Source organism: Carcharodon carcharias, chromosome 7 (genome assembly GCF_017639515.1).
Source record: "Carcharodon carcharias isolate sCarCar2 chromosome 7, sCarCar2.pri, whole genome shotgun sequence".
Classification (NCBI taxonomy): domain Eukaryota; kingdom Metazoa; phylum Chordata; class Chondrichthyes; order Lamniformes; family Lamnidae; genus Carcharodon; species Carcharodon carcharias.
Genome location: NC_054473.1, coordinates 68,937,958 through 68,956,914, shown reverse-complemented (window position 1 = coordinate 68,956,914; position 18,957 = coordinate 68,937,958).

Below are 18,957 nucleotides of genomic sequence, written 5' to 3'. Positions count from 1 at the left end.
AGGTTTCCTAGGAGTTGCCATGATTCATGTATCCTCCAACACTCCCAAGTTCCAAGGCTTTCCATTCTTCCTGCACGATTGGCTGGTAGGGGATAAAGGATATCCCTTGAAAAGGTGGCTGGTGACACTTATCAAAATTCCAAGAATACCCACGGAGGGGAGGTACAACAGAAGCCATGCCTCCATGCGGGCCATAATTGAGAGGGTGTTGTTGAAGGGTTACTTTTTAATGTTTTCCTCATGAGAGTGTATGAAATACAAAAGCTGAGCAAGAGCATTGCTTCCACATTGCTTGCACCTCTGGCGATTCCTTCTGAAGCTCCTTTGGTGCTGGAGTCCCATCAAGTGAGAATTTTTGAACAATGGAGAAGTTGGGGTGTCTATTCTTAGAGATGACAAGGGTGGTAGGAGATTTGATGGTTTAATATCATGAGGGATCTAGACAGAGTAGACAGAGAGAAATTGTTCCCATTGGTAGAAGGGTTGAGAACCAGAGGGCACTGATTTAAATTCATTGGCAAAAGGACAAAAAGTGACATGGGGAAATTTTTTTTAAGCAGTGAGTATTTACAATCTGAAATGTCTGAAAGCATGTTAGGGGCAAATTCAGTCATGGCTTTCAAAAGGAAATTGGATAATGTTATGCCCACATGAGGAAAAGTGAAGTGACACCCCTATACCACCACTCCAGGTCTGACTGCAACAGGACTTTTTTGTGAATTTAGAGAGGATGTGCTTAACCAATAACATGGGAGTCTCACTATTTACTCTTGCAGATTATAAAGAATTATTCAGACAGGTTTTCTGAGTTTAATCAAAGACCAAGATAAGTTTATTGAAACTATTTCCCAAATTTAAAAAGAACTAGGTAAGTCACAACCATGATTCATACGTCACACACATTCCCTGGGCCCACACACACACATTGGTGCAGATGGCAAAATAAGAGGATACGCTTAAAAAGTTTTTACAATTTGAGAGGAAGGTAAAACAAAGGAGTAAATGGTTAGCTGTCCTTTGGCTGGTCTTGATGTTGTGATTCCACAATATGGCCATTTTGTTTAGTTGTCTTCCTGTGTGTAGCTGTACAGAGCAAATTTCCACATTTTATTCCCAAAAGATCTTGGTTTGCAGTAGACTTCTCTTCTCAGGATGGTTACTTTGCAAATCCGGGCACACTACTTTTGAGAGAGAGAAAGAGACAGGGAGGGCAACACAGCTTGTCTTCAGTACAGCATTCTGATCTCTGATCTCTCTGGCTTGGTAAACAATCCTTCAAGTATCCTGCTGGCTGGATATTTCAGAGGAATTCAATTAATCCATGTCTGCTGCAGTCATTGTTTTTAGAACAGGTAATTGCAGTTTGTTGTCTCATCACAGAAACTTTTGAAAAGTTTCAGGGTAGTGTAAGCCAATTGCAGTTGTGGTCTTTCATGTTTTCCAGGGGATTTGAATGTCTTTTCCTTTTCATCCCACTTGGTGGAATACAATGGCTGGCTGGCAGTCCTCCATTGTCTTAGTAGGATTTCAGTTTACTTTTTTTAAATCCAGCCAGAAAAAGAATTATAAATTGCATTTTTTTTTAAATAGCGCATTCTCATAACACTAAGCACCTGAAGGGAAATCTTTGTAGGGTTATGGGGAAAGAATGGGGGAATTGGAGTGGTTAAATTGTCATTTGGTACTACAGAACTTAAGTATTGCTGAAAAAATGAGACATGCAGTTGAAACTTTTCATCTTGCACTCATCAGGCCAGGCTCACAAGAATACCAATTGTAAAGAGAACAACAATTTATATTACATGAGAAGAGAGTTCTGAATAGTTGGCAAGTGGACTCTGATGGTAGACGTATTGTCATGTGGAATGCACCAGAGAACAGTTAATTGCCAAGCTTTTGTTTAAATTCAAACCAGGCAGGTCAACTCAGATTGATCAAGATATTACCATGGTGAATGAATCAGGGAATGCCTGCCCCCCAAGCTTTTGTTTAGTTGAAAGAGGTGTAATGCTTCACATGCTCTTTCTGTTTGCAAAGGACAGGGCCCCATGTGTAAATTAATGTAGCTTTTAACACGTATGTGCGCCACACTGCGAGCCAGACTGATAATCTTGAATTGGTTGTCAGTGTGACTATTAGCACAATCAGGATTGTTTAGCAAGTGCTGTCCAACTGCAGAATCACATCTAATGTTGGACACTATTGGCAGAACCGTCCCAGATTTGTACTAAGTGCAGTAGCCACCACATTGGCGGCTTTTCACGCCATATTGTCCCAAACTTGCCACAATAATTATGCATTCCTGGGAAACACGCTGTTTCCATGGCTGGCAGGCTCTTATTCACCTGCCACACCACCACCTCATCACTTTGTCAGGTCGAGTGCCATATTTAAGTGCAGCCGCATGCACAACTCTCAGTACTTCCAGCCCACGACTGCTGCAAAGAAGTCAGGATAACCCCAAAAGGCAAAAAGACTGCAGCCCCCACATTCAGTGACCTGTTCTTCCAGCACCTTTTGGACGCACTGGAGGCTCACCATGATGTCCTCTACCCCTACTCTGGCTGCAGGAACGGTAACAACATCACTAATTTGGCTTGGGAGGTGGTGGCAGCGGTGGTCAGTGCCAATGCCTGCAAAAGAGGACAGCCACCCAGTGCCACTACAAGATGAATGGTCTCATCTGTTCTACCAGGGTAATTTACTCTTCCCATCACTTTCAACTCATATACGCACAAATCCATCACACATCCACAGGGATCCCATCACACATCCACAGGGATCTCACATCTCAAAGGACAACACCACTAGCTCTCTCACACACACCCTGATATCTTTATCTCTATCAGACTCGCACCCTCTCACGTCCTCATCTTGTCCATGGCTCCGCTCACCACACAAACATTCCACGCAGTGTCATGTGCCCTGCTCACAATCTCCATCTGTTTTCATGCAGGAGAAGGCTGTTCAACATCAATAGGAAGAGGTCTCAGACCAGGGGATGGAGTGGCCCACTTTAGGCTCCTCACTCAATTTGAAGAGTGTGCCATTGCACTGACTGGTGAGGGCATGGATCGTGCCTGTGGTGACGATGAGGTCGGCGGCAAGCACCCTCATGAGGATCCTGCACCACATCATCCATCTCTCAACACAAATGTGAGTGTTCTCTCTCTCCTGCTTTTGACTCTGTTGCCATGCACTAATTATCTCTACTTTGGTTCACAGGGAGCTCTGCCAAGCGACCAATGCTCCCAGCCAGCCAGTCTCTCAGCTCCATCCACATCCTCACCTCCAGCCAAGAGGACTCCTCCTCCAGTGAAGACTTGGAAATAAGTAGCCTGGAAGACCTGTCATAGCGCCCACCAAACCCTGCACCAGCGCAGACAGACACACTTCGGTGGAACCTAGATCTAGAGCAGGCTTGGGTTCACAATCTGCAGGTCACCGCATGGACACATGTCAGCAGCAGGAGGAGGCAGGTTCATGCGAGCTCCCCAGCACTCAGAGGACTGCTGGAGAATAAGTATCTGTGAGGTCCAAGTCAGATGATGAACCCTGGATTAGGTCTTCCAACTCATCCTGGAGAGTCAGCAGAAGGCAGAGGAGAATCACACAGAGCTGTTAAAAGCCCTCAGCAGAGTGGCACACGAGTCAGAGGAGTGTGTCCACCTGCTCTCTGATGAAGTGGAGGTCTACGTGGGAGGGATGGCGGACACCATGGAGACATTGGTCCAGCAGAACGCAGAAATGTGCACAGACTAGCACGCCATCGTGGGAGAAAGGGATGAGTTCCTGCAATGGCAACGCGAGAGGGAAATGGGGTATCTTGCGTCCCTCCAGGTGCGCCTTCCCCTCAACGAGTTAGGCCAGGACCCTCAGTCACCGGAAGGGAGGAGGAGCAGCTGGACACCCTTGGGTCATCCACTCAGGAATCTCAGAGGCTGTCCTCTCCCTCCAAGTCCCCTTTGCCTAAGACCCCCCTCAACCTCGCCCTCTGTCACTGCAGAGGGAGAAGCTGGCCAGCAAGTGATTCTGGAGGGAGAAGTATGTGTGAGGCAGGGCCTTTCAGAGCCCTATGCAAGCATTCTTCCACGTACATGGATCCTTCATGTATCACACTCACCTCAATGTCCTGAGCATTTTCAGTGCCGCCTGCTGGGGTTCACTTTCAGTTGTCCATCTGAACTGATCTGTATCTCCGCCCACCCACTGATTACACTCCCATGCAGCACCTGATCTCACTCACCACTTTTAATTTGGACAGCATGGTCTGCATTCAATTTTTTGTGCACTCCCCTATCTTTTCTACCTCCCCCAGTCACACATTTCCTTTCCCCCATCACTGTTGACCCCCCTGGCATCACCTTCCACCTCCCCTCTGTGAACTACCAACCATAATCCTTTTCTTTCAGGTATGTCCAGGTGAATGTGCATGTTCCCTTCCTTCCCGAAAATCCCACCCCCATCCACATTAACCTCCCCGACCTCCTCCTTCCCACCCGCAGGGTCCATGTCTGACTACGAGTTCCCACCAACTACCCCTGCTGTCCCTTCTACTGCTACAATCGAACCCTCACCCTCCCAATGTACTGCTTCACTCAGCCCTCAGTCATTCTCACCATTCCCTCGTATCATGCCCACCCTCACTTCGCCCACCAGGAGGCAGTCATTGACCCATCAGACCCCTCCTTTGCACATTCACCTGGACAGCTCTACCCTCTGGACCCATCCTCCCCCGGAAGCCCTTCCCCCACCCCCCCCAATTCTTCCCATTCCCCTGGACTCCACCCCATTTAGTCTCTCCCCCTTCCTGACTCTCTTAGGCACCCTTACTTCTTCCTCCCCCAAGACTCCCTCCCCTGTCCTCACTCCTTCCTGCCCCCAGACTCCCTCCCACTCTCCACACTCCTTCCTCCCCTGGTCTCCTTTTGCTCTCCGCACTCCTTCCCTCTCCGAACTCCTACCCTTACACCTTCCATCCTCCTTACAATAATCTCCCAGTTGCCATCTTCTCCCCCTTCAGGCCCTCCTCCCCATACTCCCTCCCCCTCAAACTCACACCCTCCCCCACACCTTCATTCCCCCTCTAACCTCGCCCCCCCCAATGCTTTCATTCCCCCCTCCCAAAGTCACCCCCACCAACCTCAGCCCCCGACACCTCTTCCTCTCCTAGTCGAACCGTGACCTTCCTCTCCCACCCCCTCGACCATCATCTATTGTGAGCATCAACAGTGACTTTCCAACTTCCATGAGCTGCTTTGCAGGAGAGCCACGTCCATGAGAATCCACCTAGCATGCCATGGACGTTCCTCCAGCGTTCCTTTGCTGTCAGGCTCCAGCATCTTCTGCTCCTCGAATGTCCACAATGTGAGCGAGACCCTGGCGTTAAGTCCGGACTCCTGCGTGTCACAGTTGTCAAGTTGTGTTCTGCACCAGCATGTTTTCCTGCCGGCGTGGGCAGACGATCCAGTGACGGGGTTGGGAGATGTAGGATGAGTCTGGCGGGCTGGCTTTATAATGATATAGTGATGTATTCCAATGAGGTTCCTGACATCCAATGATGGGGAACACAATGCACAATTGGCAGGAGGAGCGAACGATGACAAACTGGTTTCACGACGTAATGAAACTGATTTTTAGCTGTCTCGCCATATTGTCAGCTCATACCACCAAGCATGCCCAATGCCAGCGGGCATGGAAAATCCCCACTTATGGCGCATGCCCAACCCACTCGAGCATAAGATAAAGTGCGATGATGTCAGTTGAGCATCCCGACATCATCGCACAATATTTTGGTCAGTGGGTGCACGCAGGAGTTGGCAGCACATCCGATAACAATTAAAACGTCTATAAGGCCTTTAACAATCTAATTGATTTAAATTTTTCACTGCTCATCCAACCTTACGGTTAGCAGGCAGGCAAAAAGGCCAGGCAGCCATTGCATTTATTGTGAAACCTCATCCATGGGCTGGATGAGGTTTCGATCAGTCAATAAATTTTTTTTTTAAATTTCATCCTAATTTCTAACATGTCCCTGCTCATGTGGCAGAGTCAAAAATCAAAATGGCATCTATAGCTAGCACCAGAGGTTTGCCATGGACTTTCAAATAACACCAGTAACATCACTGTAAAGGATCCACTGGGAAATAGTGACTTTAATAACATTAAATTTCACATTAAGTTTGAAAGTGACATATTCCAATCGTAAACAAAAGTCTTAAGCTTAAACAAAGTCAATTACATATATAAGAGGGGAGAACTGGCTAAGGTTAGCTGGGTAAATAGACTAAAAGATATGGAGGTACATAAACAGTGGGAAACATTTAAAGAAACTATTCAAAATGTTCAACAAAAACACATTCACTGAAGAACAAAAACTCAGCAAGAAGGACCCCTTCGTGGCTCACTCAGCAAGTTAAGGATACTATTAGATTAAAAGAAGCGGCTTACAATGTTGCAAAAAACAGTAGCAAATCTGAGGATTGTGAGTGTTTTTAGAAACCAGAAAAGGGCCACCAAGAAGTTAATAAAAAAGAAAAAAATAGAATGAGTAAACTAGCTAGGAATATAAAAACAAAATGTAAGAGCTTTTATAAGCATATGAAAGGAAGAAAGTAGCTCTCTTTGACAGAGTCACGAGGGGACATGTTTTTTAACACCTTAAAAGTCTTTATTTTTTATCTTCAAAACTGTTCATTTCCCTGAGGCAGCTAATTTACATCGCACACCCACATGCATGCGCAAAGTTCACGCTCGCCCTCCTCCCGCTCCCACACAGGCATCCTGAGCACTGAAGGATGTAATTCATGCTGGGCAAGTCTTAATTGGCCCGCCAGCATGAAATCGTTGTCCAGTCCCGATCGCGGGTGGTGGTCAGCTTCCTGACCGACCACACCCACCACCACCGAGCCTGCCCAATGAGGGCAAAGTTCTGCCCTATGTTTTGAGTTTTGCAAGCACAGGCTAGTTGGATATGATCAGTAGTTTGCCTGTTACAAACAGCCGAAGGGATGTGCCGTTTGATATGATCCACCAGTTGTTTGGACATACGACCTACACATCTGGCACTTTACACATTTGTGCAATAGGCAGAACGATTTTTTGGTTTGATGGCAGCATCCTGTTACTGGTGAATACCATTCTTGTTGCTACTGCATAATAGCAATGTGAAACAGCTAGCTTCACCTGTTGCTCAAATTTTTGAGACACCTTACCCTTCCAGGGTAATCTGAGGTAGACTGGGCACTTTTCTGGAATCAAAGTGGCAGATCCATGAGTTTGCACAATATACAGTGAGCAGTGGTCTGATCACAATGCAAGCTTGATGCTGAAATAGGGTACATCGACGCTATCCTGCCAGACCTTCCAATGACTGGTAGATTGTAGATTGTAAATAGCTGAGGTCCCAGCACTGACCCTTGCAGCACTCCACTATTCACTGCCTGTCAACTTGTAAAAGCCCCATTTATGCCCACTCTCTGTTTTCTATCCATTACCCAACCCTCTAATCATGTTAATATATTATCCCCAAGCCCAAGAGCCCTTATCTTACCTATTGTGCAGCACCTTTTGGAAATCTAGGTACACTACATCTAGGTTATCTTCTGTTTCTCATTTGGAACTTTTGTGTCTTCTACTGTAAAGACAGACACAACATAAATGTTCAATACCTTTGCCATTACCTCAGTCCCCATGTTAATTTCTCCTGCCACTAGCTTTAAGGGATCAACATTTACTTTAGCTACTCTCTTCCTTTTTATATACTTACAAGAGCTTTTATAATTTGTTTTTATATTCCTGGCTAGTTTACTCATATTCTATTTTTTCCTTTTTTTTACTTCTTGGTGGCCCTTTTCTGGTTTCTAAATCACTCACAATCCTCAGACATGCTATTGTTTTTTTGCAACATTGTAAACTACTTCTTTTAATCTAATACTATTCTTAACTTCCTGAGTGAGCCACAAATGTGTCCTTCTTGCTGAGTTTTTGTTCTTCAGTGAATGCATTTTTGTTGAACATTTTGAATAGTTTATTTAAATGTTTTCCATTGTTTATCTCCTCCATACATTTTAGTCTATTTGCCCAATTAACCTTAGCCAGTTCTCCCCTCTTACATACATAATTGACTTTGTTTAAGCTTAAGACTTTTGTTTGCGATTGGAATACGTCACTTTCAAACTTAATATGGAATTTAATGGTATTATGGTCAATATTTCCCAGTGGATCCTTTACTGTGATGTTACTGGTGTGTTACTTGAAAGTCCATGGCAAACCTCTGGTGCTAGCTATGGATGCCATTTTGATGAGAGTATTAGTACACGTGCAGGTAGCGTCCGTTGGAAGTATGCGAAGTAGGCTGCTCAGTAAGTTAATAAGCATATAACACTGATTTGATACCAGTGCTGCTATTTTGCAATGCAATGCAAACAGCTAAACAAGCAATTGCTAAGGAAGAAGAAAAGGAAAGAATAGGCAACCTTTCTGGCCTGGATGCTCATGATCCACTCATCCACCTACATCATGAGTGAACATAACTCCAATTCACCAATAATCTCACACTTTACCTCCCCGCTGTTCTGACCATCACAGCATCCACACAGCCACAATAAAAAAATAAGAGCCAACGCAAAATAAACATTGCAAAACCAAATTTATAAACCAAATCATGCCATATTCTATACAAACATCTACTAATCATTATTGTGCCTTTCCTTATTGCCTGTCTTGTGGGTGTCTTTTTCTGTCCTAGTCCTCCTATGCAGTGCTACCCCAATGGCTGACAGAGGCTGATGACATTCACTGGGACACTGGCTTCAAACTGCAACACCCTGAGTGGCAGTAAACTGGGCTCTGAAGAAGAGTCAAACGGACTTGAAACATTAACTCTGCTTCTCTCTCCACAGATGCTGCCAGACTTGTTGAGTTTTTGCAGATTTTCTGCTTTTATTTATTATAGTAAACTGGACTGGCTGGCTGACTTGCTACAGCAACTGCACTGTGGTTCCTCGGGTTTTGACACCTGACATTTATTGCCAGGGCTCTTTTCTCCCACTGCCTTCATAGCTTGTTCTTGGAGTGCCTCCTGGCTCCCTGTGGACAGATGAAATCTCTCTTGCTCTTTGCCTCCTGCATCAAGGCATCCAGTGCAGCTCCAGAAAATCTTGGAGTCTGCTGTCTGCCATGTTAAGCTATTTTTGGATCTTTTCCAGGTCAAATTCACCATTACAATGACTTCCAGCACATGCCGTTGCCAAAAGACACCTTTCCTTTCAGAGGTTCAGCATGGCTTTAAGCACCACAGGCGAGCCTGAAGTCATGCTGGCCTCCCACAATTTGGTGCTGCCTGCTCAGATATGTGGCTACTCAACTGCACACTTAGCATTGGCTGCATGCTATATCACTGAAGTGAGCATAACAATGCATGCAGCCTGCATCGAAAGGCATGGGCATGAGTTATTCGAACATTGAAATCCTCAGGCCCATTTTCAGGGATTAACCAATTTCACAACCTAAAGGTGGCGGTAGAGCAAAGAGATCTGAGAACACTGATACATTAATTGCTAAAGATTGTAACACAAGTTGTTAACACCATAAAGAGTGCAAAGTATTGGGGTTCAATTCTAGAAGAATAGAATATGACAGTATGGAGATACTGCTAGTTTTACATCGAACTTTCATGAGACTGTACTTGGGATGCTCTGTGCAGTTTTGGACTCCATATTACAAAACAGGATACTGAAACATGGGAGAAAGTCCAGCAAAGGTCAACAAGGATGTTATCAGAATTGAGAGAAGCCAATCTATAAGGAAAGATTGCACAAGCTGGTGAAGAGAGTAGAAGGTAATCTGATAGAGGCCTTTAGAATTATGAAGGGTAAAGCTACAGGAAAATTCTCAATGGGAAAACTGCATCCTGTATGAAATTATGGGTGGGCAAAGGGGTGTAAATGGCATTCCCATGGCAAATGGTACAAAGGTAGATGTGAATGCTGTCACCAAGATCACTTGAGGAATTACGATTTCTGGAAATTTTCCAATCTAGCCACTGGGCTGTAAAAATTCACTTTGGCTTTCCACAGTTGCCGAGTAACAATGGATGCTGCTTGATACCAGCAAGAACATGACTCAATGCTAATGGTGGAAAAAGGGAAGAAAAAGGGTCACCTATGTCTTTGCTGCCTCTGCCCACATACAAGCAACCAAACCTAATCCTCTGACTTGCCCTCAGCCTCCATACTGCCTGATATAAATTATATTTGAAATAAAGTGAACACGTAAGTGGAGGTATCCTGCTAAAATTTCTACTAGTGCCCTCCCCTGATTTATGCCACCACAGGGGGAAACCTTGACCAGGTATCCAGGCTGCATTGACACCTTCCTGACAGTAAGTGCTCACTACTACATACAGTGTAGGTGCATTTAAGGGGAAGCTAGATAAGTAGAAGAACGAGAAAGAAATTGAAGAATACATTCATAGGGGTGAGATGCAATAAGGAGATGAGGCTCATGTGGAACGTGCACAAAACTTTTGACCTGTTGGTCCTAATGTCCTCTTCATGTATTCCATGTAAAATGTCCTTTTGCGACACATACCCAGCTAAAAGCATACCAGCAGCCTCTAGTGGCATTGAAAGGGTACTGTTAGCTTCTGTTTATATTGTGAGTGGACAGGGATGGATGGCTCAGTCACTGCTTTGTTGGAAGCAATGAAGAACATCAATAACTGCAAACTCGTTTGCAGGCTGCCTGCAAACAATGCTATAGGATATTTGGTAGTACACATAGAATTAAATATATTAATTTACTGCTGGCTAAATGTTTAAGCAGGACACGTGAATGGGAGAGAATTCCTTTTTTGTTTTTATTCAATCAAGGGATTTGGACATTGCAGGCAAGACCAGAATCTATTGTCCATCCTTAATTTCCCTAGAGAAGGTAATGTTGAGCCACCTTCTTGAACTGCTGCAGGTACACCCAGAATACTGTTAGAGAGGAAGCTCCAGGATTTGGACCCAGAGACAGTAAGATAACAGCAATATATTTCTAGGTAGGATGGTGTGTGACATGGTGGGGAACTTGCAGGTGACGTTGTTCCCATGCACCTTGTCCTTCTAGGTAGTAGAAGATGCAGGTTTAGAAGGTGCTGTTGAAGGAGCCTTAGCGAATTACTGCAATGCACCTTGTAGATGGTACACACTGCTGCCACTGTGCGTCATTGGTGGAGGAAGTGAATGTTTAAGTGATGGATGGGGTGATAATCAAGTGGCCTGCTTTTCCTGGATGATGTTGAGATTTTTGAGTGTTTTGGAACTGCACTCTCTCAGACAAGTGGAGAGTATTCCAACACACTCCTGATTTGTGCCTTGTAAATGATGGACAGGCTTTTGATGATTCAGGAAATGAGTCACTTGCTGAAGAATACTGAGTCTCTGACCTGCTTTTGTAGCAAGTGTTTATGTGGCTGATCCAGTGATGTGTCTGGTCAATGGTGATCCTCAGGATGTTATTTGTGATGGGTTCAATGAAGATAATGTCACTGAAAGTCAAGGAGAGGTGGTTAGAGTCTCTACAGTTGAAGATGGTCATTGCCTGGCACTTATGTGATGCAAATCTTAGTTGCCACTTATCAGTCCAAGCCTGAATGCTGTACAGGTCTTGCTTCATATGAGCAGGAACTGTTTCATTATCTGAGGAACTGTTAACGGGACTGAACTCTGTAATCATCAACAAACCTCCCCACTTCTGACCTTACAATGGAGGGAAGGTCATTGATGAAACAGCTGAAAAATAATTGGGCATAGGACACTGCCCTGAGGAGCTCCGGAGCTAAGATGATTGGCTTCCGACAAGCACACACATCCTCCTTTGTATTAGGTATGATTCTATTCAGTGGAGAGTTTTCCCTTGATTCCCATTGACTTACAATGGCTCTTTGATACTGCACTGGGTCAAATGCTGCCTTGATGTCAAGGGCAATCATTCTTACCTCACCTCCGGAATTCAGCTTCTTTGTCCATACAAACGAACATAGGAATTAGAAGCAGGAGTAGTTTATTCGGTCTTCGAGCCTGCTTTCCCATTCAATAAGATCATGGCTGACCTGATTGTAACCTCAATCCCACACTCTTGCATATCCCCAAAGACCTTTCAGTCCCTTGTTAAACAAGGAATCTATCTAGCTCTGCCTTATAAATATTCAAAAACATTGCTTCTACCACCTTTTGAAGAAGTGAGTTGCAAAGGCACATGAGAAAAAAATTGTCCTCATACTGGTCTTAAATGGGCAACCCCTTATTTTTAAACTGTGACCCTTAGTTCTAGATTCTCCCACAAGGGGAAACATCTCCTCCACGTCCACATTGTCAAGACCTCGCAGGTCTTAAAGGTTTCAATCAAGTCACCTCTTACTCTTCTAAACTCTAGTGGACACAAGTTTAACCTGTCCAACCTTTCCTCATAAAACAACCCACCCATTCCTGGCATTAGTCTAGTAAACCTTCTCTGAACTGCTTCTAACACATTTAAATCTTTCCTTAAATAAGGAGACCAGTACTGCACACAATACTCCAGATGTGGTCTCACCAGTGCCCTGTATAACTGAAGCATAACCTCCCTACTTTTGTAATCAATTCCTCTCACAATAAATGATAACATTCATTAGCTTTCCTAATTACTTGCTTGTAGCCTTTTGTGATTCATGCACGAGGACACCCAGATTCCTCTGAATCTCATGGCTCTGCAATCTCTCACCATACAGATAATAAGCTTCCTTTGTATTCTTCCTGCCAAAATTTGCCCATATTATACTCCATTTGCCAGACCTTTGCCCAGTCACATAACCTTTCTTTGTCCCTTTGTAGCCTCCTTATGTCTTCTTCACAATTTACTTTCCTACCTATTTTTGTATTGTCAGCAAATTTTGCAACCCTTCATTCAAGTCATTTACATAAATTGTAAAAAGTTGAGTCTCTAACACTGATCCCTGTGGCATGCCACTCATTACATCCTGCCAACCAGAAAAAGACACATTTATGCCAACCCTCTGCTTCCTCTTAGCTAACCAATTTTCTATCCATGTCAATATATTATCCCTATACCATTAGCTTTTATTTCCAAAATAATCTTTGATTTGGCACCTTATCAAATGCCTTCTGGAAATCTTAGTACATCCACTGGTTCCCCTTTATCCACAGCACAAGTGACTCCTTCAAAGAACTCCAATAAATTGGTTAAATATGATTTCCCTTTCACATGTCGACTCTGCCTGATTGCCTTGAATTTTTCTAAGTGTCCTGCCATAACATCTTTAATAAAAGCTTCTAAAATTTTCCCTCTGACAGATGTTAGGCTAAATGGCCTGCAGTTTCCTGCATTCTGTCTCCCTCCCTTTTTGAATAAAGAAGTTATATTTGCTATTTTCCAATCTAATGTAACCTTCCCTGAATCTAGGGAATTTTAGAAAATTAAAACCAATGCATCAACAATCTCAGTAGCCACTTCTTTCAATGTCTCAGGATGAAGTCAGTCTGGGCCTAGGAATTTGTCAGCCGCAGCACCAACAATTTGCTCCCTACCACTTCCACGGTGATTGTAATTTTCCCAAGTTCCTCCCGCCCTTCCATTTCTTGATTTACAGCTATTTCCGGAATGTTACTTGAGTCCTCTATATTGAAGACCAAAGCAAAATACTTGTTAATTCATCCACCTTCTTCCTACTTTCCATTATCAATTTCCTAGATCGCAGAATCACACAATGCAGAAGAGGCCCTTTGGCCCATCGATTCTGCATCGACACGTGAGAAACACTTGACCTACCTACCTAATCCCATTTACCAGCACTTGGCCCATAGCCTTGAATGTAATGACATGCCAAGTATTCATCCAGGTACTTTTTAAAGTATGTGAGGCAACCCGCCTCCACCACCCTCCCAGGCAGCGCATTCCATACTGTCACCACCCTCTGGGTGAAAATGTTTTTCCTCACATCCCCCCTAAACTTCCTGCCCTTCACCTTGAACTTGTGTCCCCTCGTGACTGACTCTTCAGCTGAGGCGAACAGCTGCTCTCTATCCACCCTGTCCATGCCCCTCATAATCTTGTACACCTCGATTAGGTCACTCCTCAGTCTTCTCTGCTCCAACGAAAACAACCCAAGTCTATCCAACCTCTCTTCATAACTTAAATGTTTCATCCCAGGCAACATCCAGGTGAATCTCCTCTGCAGCCCCTCCAGTACAATCACATCCTTCCTATAATGTGGTGACGAGAACTGCACACAATACTCCAGCTGTGGTCTCACCAAGGTTCTATACAACTCCAACATGATCTCCCTACTTTTGTAATCTATGCCTCGGTTGATAAAGGCAAGTGACCCATATGCCTTTTTCACCACCCCACTAACATGTCCCTCCGCCTTCAGAGATCTATGGACACACATGCCAAGGTCCCTTTGTTCCTCAGAACTTCCTAGTGTCATGCTATTCATTGAATACTTCCTTGTCAAATTACTCCTTCCAAAGTGTATCACCTCACACTTTTCAGGGTTAAATTCTATCTGCCACTTATCTGTCTATTTGACCATTCCGTCTATATCTTCCTATAGCCCAAGACACTCAACCTCACTGCTAATCACCTGGCCAATCTTTGTGTCATCCACAAACTTACTAATACTAACCCCCACATAGTCATCTATGTCATTTATATAAATGATGAATAATAGGGGACCCAGCACAGATCCCTGTGGTACGCCACTGGACACTGGCTTCCAGTCACTAAAACAGCCTTCTGTCATCTCCCTCTGTCTCCTACAACTAAGCCAATTTTGAATCCACCTTATCAATTTACGCTGTATCCCATGTGCATTTGCCTTCTTTATAAGTCTCCCATATGGGACCTTGTCAAAGGCTTTGTTGAAATCCATATAAACTACATCAACTACACTACCCTCATCTACACACCTGGTCACCTCTTCAAAAAATTCAATCAAATTTGTTTGCTGACTATCCCTGATCAAACCTTGCCTCTGCAAGTGGAGATAGATTTTCTCCTTCAGATGCACTTTCTTATGATCATTGCTCACTTTGTTAACTCTTTTCTTATTTAAATATGTATAGAAACTCTTTCTTTATATTACTAGCTAGCTTTCTCTTGTACTCCAATTTTTCCCCCCTTATTAATCTTTTCATCATTCTTTGCTGTTCTTTATATTATTTCCAATCTTCTGACCAGCCACCCATCTTTGCGTAAATTATACGCTTTTTCTTTAAGTTTGATACGGTGTTTAACTTTTTTAGTTAACCACAGATAGTGGGTTCTCCCCTCGGAAGTTTTCTTTCTCATTGGAATATACCTATTCTGTGTATTCTGAAATGTCCCTTTAAATGTCTGCCACTGCATCTCTATGGACCAATCTCTTAACCTCATTTGCCAGTTCACTTCAGCTAGCTCCGCTTTCATGCCCTCATAATACTCTTAAGTTAAAACTACTAGGCTTGAATGCACTTGTTTCTCCATCAAAATGAATATAAAATGCAATCATATTATGATCACTGCTACCTAGGGGTGCTTTCACTATGAGATTATCAATTAATCCTATCTCATTGCTCAATACCAGGTCTAGTATAGCCTGCTCTCCGGTTGGCTCCAGAAAGTGTTCTTAAGAAACTATCCTGAAAGCATTCTATGAACTCATCTGTGCTACCTTTGCTCATCTGATTTTCCAGTCTATATGTAGATTAAAATATCCCATAATCATTGTTGTACCTTTCTGACAAGCTCCCATTTTCTCTTTTTATTCTCTGTCTACCATGTAGTTACAATTAGGGGGCCTGTACACCACTCCCACAAGTGACTTCTTGCCTTTATCATTTCTCATTTCAACCCAAACCGCTTCTACATCCTGGTTTTCTGAACTTAGGTCATCCCTCTCTAATGTGCTAATATCATCATTAATTAACAGACCCACCTCTCCAACTTTTCCTGACTTCATCTCCTTCCTAAATGTCATGTACCTTTCAATATTCAGGTCTCACCCTATGTCATCCTGTAACAATGTCTCTGTAATGGCTATGAGATTGTACTTATTTATTTCTATTTGTTCTATCAGTTCATCTGTCTTGTTTCGAATGCTATGTGCGTTTAGATAGAATCTTTAGTTTTATCCTTTTATTATTTTTGCAGCATCTAGCCTTACCTGCTGACTTAATTTTAGATTTGTACTCTCTGTCCCTTCCTGTCACAGTCTGTTTATCATTTCCCATATTAATACCTTTCTCTCCTGCCTTGCCTCTATTCTTTAGGTTACCACATCTTCCCAAAGTTGATCCCTTGCCCCCACTATTCAGTTTAAAACCTTCTCTATTTCCCTAGTTACATGTATCGTGAGATCACCAGCCCCAGCACAGTTCAAGCATAGAAGGTCCCTATGGTACAGATCCCATGTTTGGATGAAGGCTGTAATGATGTCCGGAGCTGAGCATTCCAGGCAGAACCCAGACTGAGCATCGGCGGTTAGGTTCTTGCTGAGTAAGTGCCACTTGATAGCACTGTCAATGATACCTTCCATTTCTTTGAAGATGATCGAGGTTAGGCTGATGGAACAGTGACCGGTCAGATTGGATTTGACCTACTTTTGTAGACAGGACGCACCGAGGCAATTTTCCACGTTGGCCAGTTTTGTAACTGCACTGGAACAGCTTGGCTAAAGGCGTGGCTAGTTCTGGAGCACAAGTACTACAGCCAGGATGTTGTCAAGGCCCATAGCTTTTTCTGTATCCAGTGTGTTGAGTCATTCCTTGATATTAAATGGAATAAATCCAATTATAGACTGACATTTGTGATGGCGGGAAAATGCCCCTCAGGTGGAGGCCAAGATAGATCATTGGCACTCTGGAATTAGATGCTCACAAACTCTTCAGCCTTATCTTTACTTTCATGAGCTAGCCTTCACCACCATGCTCATGGAGACTCCTCCTTCTGTTAGAAGTTTAATTGTTCACCACCATTCATGACAGGATGCAACAAGACTACAGAGCTTGGATATGATCCATTGGTTTGGGATCACTTTTCTCTGCAGTGTTATAAGGTGTTGGGTGTAGTTTAGTCAGTCTCATTAAGGTATTCATAGTCTTAGGTAATTCAACTGTAAGTATTTATTAACTACTAGAAACTATATACATAGGTACTGTAAATGTCCAAGCTAGGAGTGGTCTACATGCTTGCTTCTACACATGGCTCTGTGTAACACTACACTGACCCCTAGGCGTGGGTAATATGTTCTCTTACATCACTATGTGGGTGGTACTGTGCTCAGTCTCACATTAACACTTTTACTACATATAGCATGCTGCCTCTGGAATTCAGCATGCTTGTAGCCCTGTGTTGTAGCTTTCCCAGTTTGGCACCTCATTTTTAGATACATTTGGTGATGTTCCTGCTCTTCTACACTTCTCACTGATTGATTGATCCCTTGCTTGACGGTAAAGGTAGAGTGAGGGATATGCCAAGCCTTATGGTAGAATACACTTCCGCTGCTCCTGATGACCCACAACACCTCACTGAAGTTTACAGCCTCTATATGTGCTCTGAATCTCTTCCACTTAGCATGGTGATGGTGTCACACAACACAATGGAGTGCTCTCAGTGTGAAGATGGGACTTCACCTACACAAGGATTCCAAGCAATACTGTCATGGACAGACTCATCTGTGACAGGTGGATTGGTGAGGATGAGATCAAGTAGGTCTCTCCTTGTTGGTTCCCTCACCACCTGCCGCAGACATAGCCTAGTAGATATATCCTTCGGGACTCGGCCAGCTTGGTCAGTAGTGGTGCTACTGATACACATTTTATGATGGGCGTTGAAGTTCCCAACCAACTATACATTCTGTGCCTTTGCTACCCTCAGTGCTTCTTCCAAATGGTGTTCAACATCAGCTGAGGCAGGGCATATGTGGCAATCAGCAGGCGGTTTCACAGAATCATGAGATTGTTATGGTTCAGGAGAAGGCCATTCGGTCTATCATGTCTGCATCAGCTCTCTAAATGAGCATCATGACTTAATGCTATTCTCCTGCTTTTATCCCGTACCCTTGCAAATTGTTTCTATTCAAATAATTATCAATTGCTCTCTTGACTGCGTTGAATGAATCTGCCTCCACCACACTTCCAGGCAGTGAATTCCAGACCCGAACCACTTGCTGTGTGAAAAAGTTTTTTTATCAAGTCACATTTGTTTCTTTTGCGAATCACTTCAAATCTGTGCCCTCTGGTTCTTGATCCCTTGACAAGCAGGAATGATTTCTCCCTATCTACTCTATCCAGCCCCCTCATGATTTTGAACGCCTCTATCAAATCTCCTCTTAGCCTTCTCCTCTCCAAGGAGAACAGTCCCAACCTCTCCAATCTATCTTCATAATTCAAGTTTCTCATCCCTGGAATCATTCTTGTAAACCTCTTCTGCGCTCTCCCTAATGCGATCACACCCTTCCTATAGTGTGGTGCCCAGAACTGTACATAATACTCCAGATGAGGTCTAACTAGTGTCTTATATAAGCTCAGCATAACCTCCCTGCTCTATGCCCCTGTTAATAAAGCCCAGGATACTGTATGCTTTATTAACTGCACTCTTCACCTGTCCTGCCACCTTCAATGATCAATGCAAATATACACCAAGGTCTCTCTGCACCTGCACACCCTTAAGAATTGTACCCCTTCTTTTATATTGTCTTTCCATGTTCTCCTACCAAAATGCATCACCTCACACTTCTCTACATTGAGCTTCATCTGCCACCTATCTGTCCACACCACCAACTTGTCTATGTCATTTTGAAATTCTATAGTGTCCTCACAATTTACAATGCTTCGAAGTTTTGTATCATCAGCAAACTTTGAAATTGTCCCCAGCACAGCAAGATCAAGATCATTAATACATACCAGGAAAAACAAGGGTCCTAATTGA